Source organism: Homalodisca vitripennis, chromosome 4, assembly GCF_021130785.1.
Source record: "Homalodisca vitripennis isolate AUS2020 chromosome 4, UT_GWSS_2.1, whole genome shotgun sequence".
Lineage (NCBI taxonomy): Eukaryota > Metazoa > Arthropoda > Insecta > Hemiptera > Cicadellidae > Homalodisca > Homalodisca vitripennis.
Window position 1 is genome coordinate 7,778,154 of NC_060210.1, and position 9,913 is coordinate 7,788,066.

At 31.6% G+C, this 9,913-nt stretch overlaps 1 long non-coding RNA gene across 1 annotated transcript; it reads right to left on the minus strand.

Moving 5' to 3' along the window:
• Positions 1–4,977: 4,977 nt before the first annotated feature.
• On the minus strand, positions 4,978–8,472 carry LOC124358912. Its single transcript, XR_006922087.1, has 3 exons — positions 8,404–8,472; positions 6,263–6,355; positions 4,978–5,157 (listed from the first exon to the last, which is right to left on the minus strand). It is a non-coding gene; the product is annotated as an uncharacterized LOC124358912 (long non-coding RNA).
• Between the last annotated feature and the right edge of the window lie 1,441 nt (positions 8,473–9,913).

Here is a 9,913-nt window from a genome sequence, read left to right on the forward strand (position 1 = left end):
TCATCTGAATTTCTTGGAGGACAGTTTGTTCCAAAAAAATCACACAGTAAAATAATTGAATATAAAAACATTAATAGACAACGTGGAATTGGTAATGAAAGGTTGGTTGAAGTAAGAAATATTTTTGTATTAGGTAATCAAACAGATGATCATAATACAACATATGAAGGAATTTCAATCCTCGGTAATGAGCCAGACAAACCCATTATGGGAAGTGATACAGAAATACCAAAATCACATTTTGAAACAGAAAATAATACTCAAGTATTAGAACAAACAGGAGGAGGTGTTGAGCCAAGGTTCTCTATTTTTGAAGAAGAAGAAATTTTACCAGTGATGGCAGTTAACAACGATGTTAGTGAAGGCAGTGGTCAACATTTTGGAATTTTTAAGAAAGATCCTGACACTGGAAATTATGTAACAGAAATTGTTGGGAAATACTTTACCACAGACAGTATTGATGATGTGAATAATAAAATGTCAACTGGTTTATTTGAAGAGAAAAACAGCAATAATTTTAAAGATGAAATTGAAGGACAGGCATCAAATTTTCAAACTAATAATGTAGAATACAATATAAACTTGATGCATTCAACTACTATTGGAAAAAGTTTGCTAGAAAACTCATTACAAGACCTTGAAGATCTATCCCTTAACTCAAACACAAGTGCTGAACATGATGTTGAACTGTATGGAGGAACAACAGAACCTATTACTGGTTCTGAATCATTTCATATAACAACTGAATCACCACATAATGCAGGAATTTCTTCAGTTGAATTATGCTTTCCAATTTCAAACAAAACACGTGTTTCACTTCTAGATTTGTTCTCTGGACGTTTGTTTCTTGAGAATAGAGGAACAAAAGTGCCTATTTATCTGTATGATAATACAATGAAAAATTGCACCTCCGGTACGGAAAAATGTAAGTTGTATGTTACTTTTGAAAAACCTCAACAGCTATTGAATAGTAATGAATTGATTGAAGAGTCACCAAATACAAAAAGCCGAATATTGAAAAGAGGAATAGAACCAGTAAAGTCTGAAAACATAATTACAAACTCAACAGAAAAGCTTGAATTGAAATCAAAGAATCACCTTGCAGGAAACGAAAATGACGGAAATAAATTTCGGGGACAAATATTATCAGACTCTTTAACAGAACAGTTGCTGAAACAAAAGCTAGAGTCACGTGGTAACAAAGATAAGAATCTGTATTCAGGGATGCAAAATTCTGATGAATCGCCTTTGCAATTTAGTTTGCAACTACAGCCACAAAATAAAATTTTAAAGGATGGTTACAATAATAATGTTCCTCTGTCCGCAGAAAAAGAAAAACATATGTCCGGTAGTAATTTAAATAGTAAACGAATAACTCTACACAATATTGAATCAACTGAGAGGTCTTTGAATGATATCAGTAGAAAGGAAACCCCTTTATCCTGGCAGAAGAATCGACACAGAAGACCTGTCAGGACTATTCTCACTTCGAGGTTAGAAAATAGACTTAACTCTGCAACAGACTGTGGCTGTAGTAGCATCCTAGTAAAAAGTGCTCCTCCGACTCCTAGCTCTGCAGATTTTGTAACTAAACGTTGGGACATTGTCACCAATATTGTTCATGCAGTAAAAAATTGGGCAATTGAAAACCATTAGAAACTGAAGTAATATACTATTATATAGATAAGTAGTTTTTAAGCTTGTACATATTTATCATATAAACTCATCTTTGTACTTTTTTATTTATTGCTGAAATTGTATTAAAGCACTGCTGTACTCTTGTACTTAATTCATTGAAAAATTTATACAATCCTGGGAAATTTTAGTTTACAGTTACTGTCTGCAATAGTTTTGTTAGATTCAGACAAAATTAAAAAATTGGTAATGTTGTAATGTACAAAATGTCCCAAAACTCTTCTATCCATAACTTAAATGGTTGGTAATTTTGGGATGTGTAAATACTTCATCAAAAGATGGACTTGACAGGTTTCAAAATTATTTTTTTCTTACAAAAGTAAGGCAGGTTGGGTGGTACACAACAATTTAACATAAATTGGGCTGTTGAGTGATGGAAAGTTTTAATGAGACTAAACCAGTTCTAAATTTTTGACCACCCTGTGTAGAATGATTACTGTTTGAAGAAAGGTCAGTACAATTCTAACTTCAATATTGGACACTTATTTGGATTGAGTAAACTTAAGAGTGCTATAATTTTTACCTCTGTTATTTTATCAAATGAGTGTCACATGATGGAGTTGCCTATCAATCTTTCACACACTCCTTATGAATCTAAATTTATTTTACATATATAAACATTTAAATTGCTATTTAAATTAAGAAGTAATTAAACAATAATTGGGTTCAAAAACTACCATATTTATGGTACCAAACTCTTGCATTATTGGTCTTTTGGGTTCAGTTTAGTTAATGATTAGTGTTTTGTATAGTTTTGTATTAAGTGCATGTCTTTAGTGTTAGTGAAGTTGACAAACAACATGTAGGTTGTGATTCCTGACTTAGGCGTGCCACAACGCTTTAGTAAGATTTGTTTATTTTAACCTAGTTTGTAATTATGTATTAGGTTAGTTCTTTACCTGAAGAAGAGATCAGATTGCAGATCTCGAAACGTAGTGTTACTGTTTTCTTGTTTCACTGAACGATGGCAAATGTCCGGAAAAATCCTGTTTCCTTCATAATCCTTCCATCGTCAAAAATAACCTTCAGACAAAGGGTTCTTTTTCATCTACAGAGCAAAAATAAAAGATATTTTTGTCTCCTCTCCATGGTATGTACAACGTAATTTGCAACAGAGTGCTTTTATAGCGTAGTGTTATTTTCTTTACGTTTCTTTTGTCATGGATGCTGGGTCTTGGGTGTAAGTTTTTGAAATTTCAAATCATTCATCATCACTGATTAGCTTTGAACAAATAATTATTTTTTCCAGTGGCGTATAATCGAAGGTAAATATTATGTTTGGGTGCCACCGAGTTACCAACAATTTTTACATCAAATACCTATTATTTAATACAAAAAAGGTAATTAAAAAAAACTGGTATCTTTTGTAATTGACTAGTTAAAAATCAAGAATATAACATTTCCTCTCCAGTAATTTGAACTTTTATTAAGATTTAATTTTTAGATTTGATATTTTGAGCCTGATAAATAAGAAATATATCTTTTAAAATCAATTACGTATTGGTAATAGTATCCTGTATTGTTAGTTTGTGAGAACAGTAACCAAAGTGCGCATAATTGATGTACCAGCTAAAGGTTCTACCGAATTGACTAGGTACAACAGGGGCTGAGGGATTAAAATGTTACTTGCTTTTCCATCATAGTTTTCAGTTTGGTCAAAGTTTTTTTCACTTCATTAACGTTTTCATAAAAATCACAAACATAAAATCCCCATAGAGTTGTGAACCAAAAGAACAATTCTTTGTTTAAAGGTTATTTTTGACGATGGAAGGATTGTGAAGGAAACAGGATTTTTCCGGACATTTGCCATCGTTCAGTGAAACAAGAAAACAGTAACAGTACGTTTCGAGATCTGCAATCTGATCTCTTCTTCAGGTAAAGAACCTAATACATAATTACAAACTAGGTTAAAATAAACAAATCTTACTAAAGCGTTGTGGCACGCCTAAGTCAGGAATCACAACCTACATGTTGTTTGTCAACTTCACTAACACTAAAGACATGCACTTAATACAAAACTATACAAAACACTAATCATTAACTAAACTGAACCCAAAAGACCAATAATGCAAGAGTTTGGTACCATAAATATGGTAGTTCTTTACCTGAAGAAGAGATCAGATTGCAGATCTCGAAACGTAGTGTTACTGTTTTCTTGTTTCACTGAACGATGGCAAATGTCCGGAAAAATCCTGTTTCCTTCACAAAAGAACAACATTATCATGAGTAATTTTCAAATAATGTTGCAAAAAAGTTAAATTAAAATTGATCATTTTGCATTTTTGAATTAAAATAATTGTTTCATTGCAGTTTAAGACAACATTGTCATTTCCTGGTAAAATATCCAGACATTTTTACTTTCTCTATTCCTAATAAAATAGTAAGCTTTCAATTCAGATCTTGTGCAAACATGAAAAGCTGAAAAAATAAAATTTCTACTCCAACTTTGACTCTCAAGCACAGTGACACATCAATGCTCTTTAACTATTACCAACACCAACATCAATGCTCTTTAACTATTACCAACACCAACATCAATGCTCTTTAACTATTACCAACACCAACATCAATGCTCTTTAACTATTACCAACACCAACATCAATGCTCTTTAACTATTACCAACACCAACATCAATGCTCTTTAACTATTACCAACACCAACATCAATGCTCTTTAACTATTGCCAACACCAACATCAATGCTCTTTAACTATTACCATCACCAACATCAGCAATTGCTCTTTTCCTATCATCAATACATTTTCCTATCTCCAACACCAACATCAGCTATCTCTCTTTTCCAATCGCCATTATAGTGGTATACAATATCCTTAAAGTTTTTCTCTAACAAATGCAAATACAATTCATGACTGGCTATATTCCGACCTTGAATCTGGGTACCGCTGACACACTCCATGAGGAATCTTCTTTTTGGTTAGTCTTCAGGTTTTCATATTTTGTTAATAATTTTAAAAGTAGTAATAATTTAATACGTTCACGATGACGTGTACCCCACCGGGTACACACGATCTTTCACAACTGCCATCATGTACCAAATTGAGTACATACTGGGCGTTTGTAAAGTGCGCCCAATGGGGTACACGTTGCTATGTATTTAATTATTGCATTTTTATTGTTTGCCCATCTTGGCGTTTTGTTAAATTTGATCCTGCGTTTAAATAAATACCTCAGACTATCGTGTACCCCCAGATTAATCTGATTGGACAGCACACCACACTGGTGTATAGAATTAATCTAAATTTCAATAAATTAAACAGGTCTGATTGAAAGTAAATCATTTAACTGCTGTATTTCGAACAAGTTGAAACTGAGGCCTTTTGAGGGAGTGTTTTAACCCCCTTCATCTTCTTCAAACTATGCCACTGCAACTATTCCTTTGGCTTAGTTTAAGTGGTATGAAGCTGTACCAGAATGACGATGTAGGTTGTACATGCTGCCACAGCCTAAAATTAAAAAAAATTATTACAATAATGTGTGAGCTTACTTTTACAAATTAGTTTATAGTAGAGTTTAGGGTTCATTGTATAAAAATTGTTATACATCTATGGGAGTAAAATAATAAAAATTGCCATTTAGTTGCATATGTATTGTACATGTATATTGCTTTTGAAATATAATATAATTTGATAGTTATTAAGTTTTATTGTATTCTAAAGGCATTGCTTGTGAAAAAAGCAAAAGAAATATGAAATGCTACTAGTAAATTTACCAATAATAAATTAACTTTTGCTCAAAAATGTGTTATTTCAGAAGAAATTCTGATAATTGAAGTAAAATACTGCAATCATGCACATACATACAATCTTCACCTTAACTACCTTTGCTCACTGGAATGTATTATAATAAATTATAATTTACAAAAAAAGCAAATGACTAAATTATGAATTCACACACACAGTTTTTACAATTAAATTTCAATATCAATGTATTCTAGCTACAATAAACGATTTCAACACTTTCTACCTAGCAATATTTGAACCAGCAATTTTTCAAAGCGGGGGAAATGTGGGGATTTGATTACGACTTAAATTTCAAGACATAAATGGGGAAAGGGGGTCAATACGAAATTAGTTATTTATAAATGATCCATTCATGCAGGCAGTGGTTTATAAGGTGGATTAAAACTATTTAAATGTAATATAATGTTTTCTATATATTAATATGCCCTAGATTTAATATATATATATATAAACTGTCAACAACTCATCAAATCTGGATGATATGAGGTTAACCAAACCGAGTGATTCTGGAGTTGGTAATTTGGGATCAAGTTTACCGATCAAGTGATGTCGCCCAGTTTGGCATTACATGATGTTAATATTTTTCCCCACATCCAAACATGCCTACTCAGTGTATTATCTGCTGGAAGAAAGGAATGGAAACTATTCACTTAGATCTGTTATTACCATTGGTAATGTTTATAAGTTTTAAAAAGAGAAAAGGAGTATTTGTAATTTTGGTGCTTTTCAAACTGCAGGTTCAACTATTCCTAAGAACTTTACAATAGGCTGAAAACATGGTTCAAACTATAAATTTGTTCAAACTCACCGCAGTGATAAGTTCGGCCTTCAAAACAAAGAGGTTAAACGCACTTGATATCGTCAGGTCTCGGCTGGCAATCTCTTGGCAAAAATAATGAATCTGAAATAAAGTTTTTAATACTCTATGAACAATTTTTAACGTTCCTTCTAATTAAAGAAACGCTGATTTCGGTTTACTTTGCTATTTGAGCATGACGAATTTCTGAGACACTTATTGTATATAGATTTGGATAATTAAATAAACCAGATGGATCAGCTTTCTTTTATATTTTGTGTCAAAAACAGAAGGTTACCAACTTTAAACTTAACTTAACTAGGAACAGCTTTAAATTAATTATCATTGTTATTATTTCTTACTTAAGAATCGTCCAAAGTATGTATTTATGCCAAATATGAATAAAGGATAAAAGTGTGAAGAAGTCTTACTACAGTCTGACTGCCAGGAGAGAAAGCCCTTTTAGGACGACAAAAATTTTGGTTATTTTTTAGGTACGCATTTTTTGACGTGACCATATTTCATAGCGAACATACCAAAGAAGACGACGGTGAAATTGGGCAAAATGTAGTAGTTTGATAAATATATTATAAGTCCATTATTTTAAATTGTCCTTACACCATTTTTTATCCACATGTACATAATTAAATTGTCTACAATATGGTAGCATTTATTACTATTTACAATAACCAGAAAAATTAAAAATTAAATAAAATTTTAGAATTTTTATTTTATTTTTTTATTTTATTAGTTTGGCTTCAGTTTACTATGATAAAAAAAATTTTTTTACTGTGGGAACTAATATTACTATGTTTCTTACATAGTTTTCAGTTTAAATACAAAATTTTATTAACATTGGTTGAGAAATAATTGTTTTACAACAAAAAAACTTACATTACTACAAAGTACCAAATTATATAAAACGGACTAAAATAAAAGTCAAACAATTAAAGTGGTTTTACTTACCATATAATGTGGTTAACAGGTCAAATTTATCCACAGGTATTGAAATATGTAGTATTGCTAAGAAACACTATAAAACACTCACAAAAATATATACACTATATACAACAATGGTCTAATTAGTTAGCACATGTATGTTTTGGAAAGCAAATCGGGTGACACCCTTCCACTATAAATCTATAAAAACAAAACACATTTCACTATAAATCTATAAACACTAAGTTTATAACTGATCTGAAACAATCAACTATAGTCAACGCGACCGCACTGTGACTGACTGAATGTAAACAAACTAGACGGAATTGGCGCGCTCCGCCGACTGGCACTACAATAGGCGCTCACGTGCAGCTGTTCTAAAAATAGACATATGTTGTATTGTTTGGCCAAGATAAGTTCCGAAATACTCCATTTCCTGTCTCAGGATGTGCCTCTACAAGGAAAACTAATTTTGTTCATCGTATTTTCGATATTACGTGAGTATTATGCAAACGTAAACCGGCGGGCACATAAAAGTCCGCTCGTCTTCTTCGGTAAAACTAGTGCGGACTATTGAAAGCCCGCATCGTCTTCTTCGGCAAAACTAGTGCGGACTATTAATAGTCCGCTCGTCCTAAAAGGGTTAAAGAAACGCTGATTTCGGTTTACTTTGCTATTTGAGCATGACGAATTTCTGAGACACTTATTGTATATAGATTTGGATAATTAAATAAACCAGATGGATCAGCTTTCTTTTATATTTTGTGTCAAAAACAGAAGGTTACCAACTTTAAACTTAACTTAACTAGGAACAGCTTTAAATTAATTATCATTGTTATTATTTCTTACTTAAGAATCGTCCAAAGTATGTATTTATGCCAAATATGAATAAAGGATAAAAGTGTGAAGAAGTCTTACTACAGTCTGACTGCCAGGAGAAAGATAGCGACTTACATTCTTATAACTTAAAACAGGATAGCTCATAATTTCAGAATGTTAGTTATGACTATTATAGCGAAAGTAAAAATTATACTTATTTCTCATGTTGTTTTGAGTATTATGGAATACATTAAACTGAATTTCTAAACTTTCAAAGCATTTAAATGCAATTCAAGTATTTTTTGAATTTTGAATTTTGCAATTCAAGTATTGTATTGAACTTCACAATAATATTTGATGGTGTTACATAATGTTTAAAGTTATAATGTTTTTACCTCTTCACTGGTTGCTTTTGTAAGAGATTGGCTGGAGTAGTTGTGTAGAATTTCTAAACTCTTCTCAGCCTGAAAGAATAAATATTGTAAAATGGACAAACACGTATTTTGCAATTAGTTTTTGACATTTCCACAAAGAAAATTAAAATGAAGTCTTAGTATGCCTGGATATATTCTACAGATTAAGATATAGATGTACAACCCTTCAGCACACCTATTTAAATACTTTTGTGGATTTTTTGGAGTTTAAACAATTTCTTCCCTCTTTTCAAATGAGTTGCAAGGGGGTAACTTTAAATTTTCAAATTGCAACCTGCATCTTGTGATATTTCATGTTAAAGGTAAATTAAAAAAAAAAAAAAAACACAATGCCATGAATAAAACATCTCGATGACTTCCTAGCAAAAGTTATTGGCAAATAACACAAAAAAATAATAATCTGTAGGGACAATGCCAATTTTTTGTGCATATTAACACAATGCATGGGAGATATCTTTCACTTAGACTTTGAGGTGCAAAGCTTATCCCTTTATGTAGTATCTAATTTTTGTGGTGTGCTTAGTGTTTGCCCATAACTTTTGGAATTATCCAGGCATATAGGGACTTAATTTATACCTTGTATATAAGCGTTTATATTTATTTTTGTGTTTGTACCTATAGAATTTAGAAATTAAAATAAAAAGAATATTTTTGTTCTTCAATTAAATGATTTTTCAAGAATGACCATTGTATACCTTGTTAACCAAAGGCGTATTTCATATTTGTTACAGTTATCCCTGACTTGAATACCGGTGTGAAACTGCCAATGGATTCCACCAAGGAGTTTCCTCTCACTACCCTCACCATACTTCATAGCCAGTTTCCATTACTTACCGAAGTGAGAGAAATAATGGCGGAAGGCAGTTATTGAAACCTAACCTATAAACTTACAAATGTAATCTGTTCGCTAAATAAAACAACTTATGGGTTGGCACATTACACAACTAAATATAAATTCAACGTTTATAGTAAAACTATCAGCGGTTGGAACAAAAATGAATCATTACAGTCAAAAATCATACTTGGCGTTTTCTGTGGCAGATTATCTAAACTTTCCTTTTTTACTCAAATATATGAAACAGCTCCAGCAAGACACACATGACGTGAAAGTACACAATCCATTGGCAGTTTTACAGCGGTGATTTGAATTACAACTTTACAGCTGATTCCTTAAGCCCAACCAATCAAAACACTCATTCATCCTTAACATAATGTCATATTGGTTCATATCATCATGTTCAGTTTTTAAAACTATTCTTTTTAATATGGAAATTAAACTTAATCCTGACACAGTGTGTAATTATTATAGCACAGCATGATTTGACTATACGTTTACAACGTACTCTTAATTTAATGATTATCCAAGTGTTGTGTTCAGAGAACTATTAGTAAAATTAAAAGTAATGGTTTATAAACTAGAGGTTTCTAAAATACTATAATTTGTATAGCATATCTTAATCAAAACTAACCG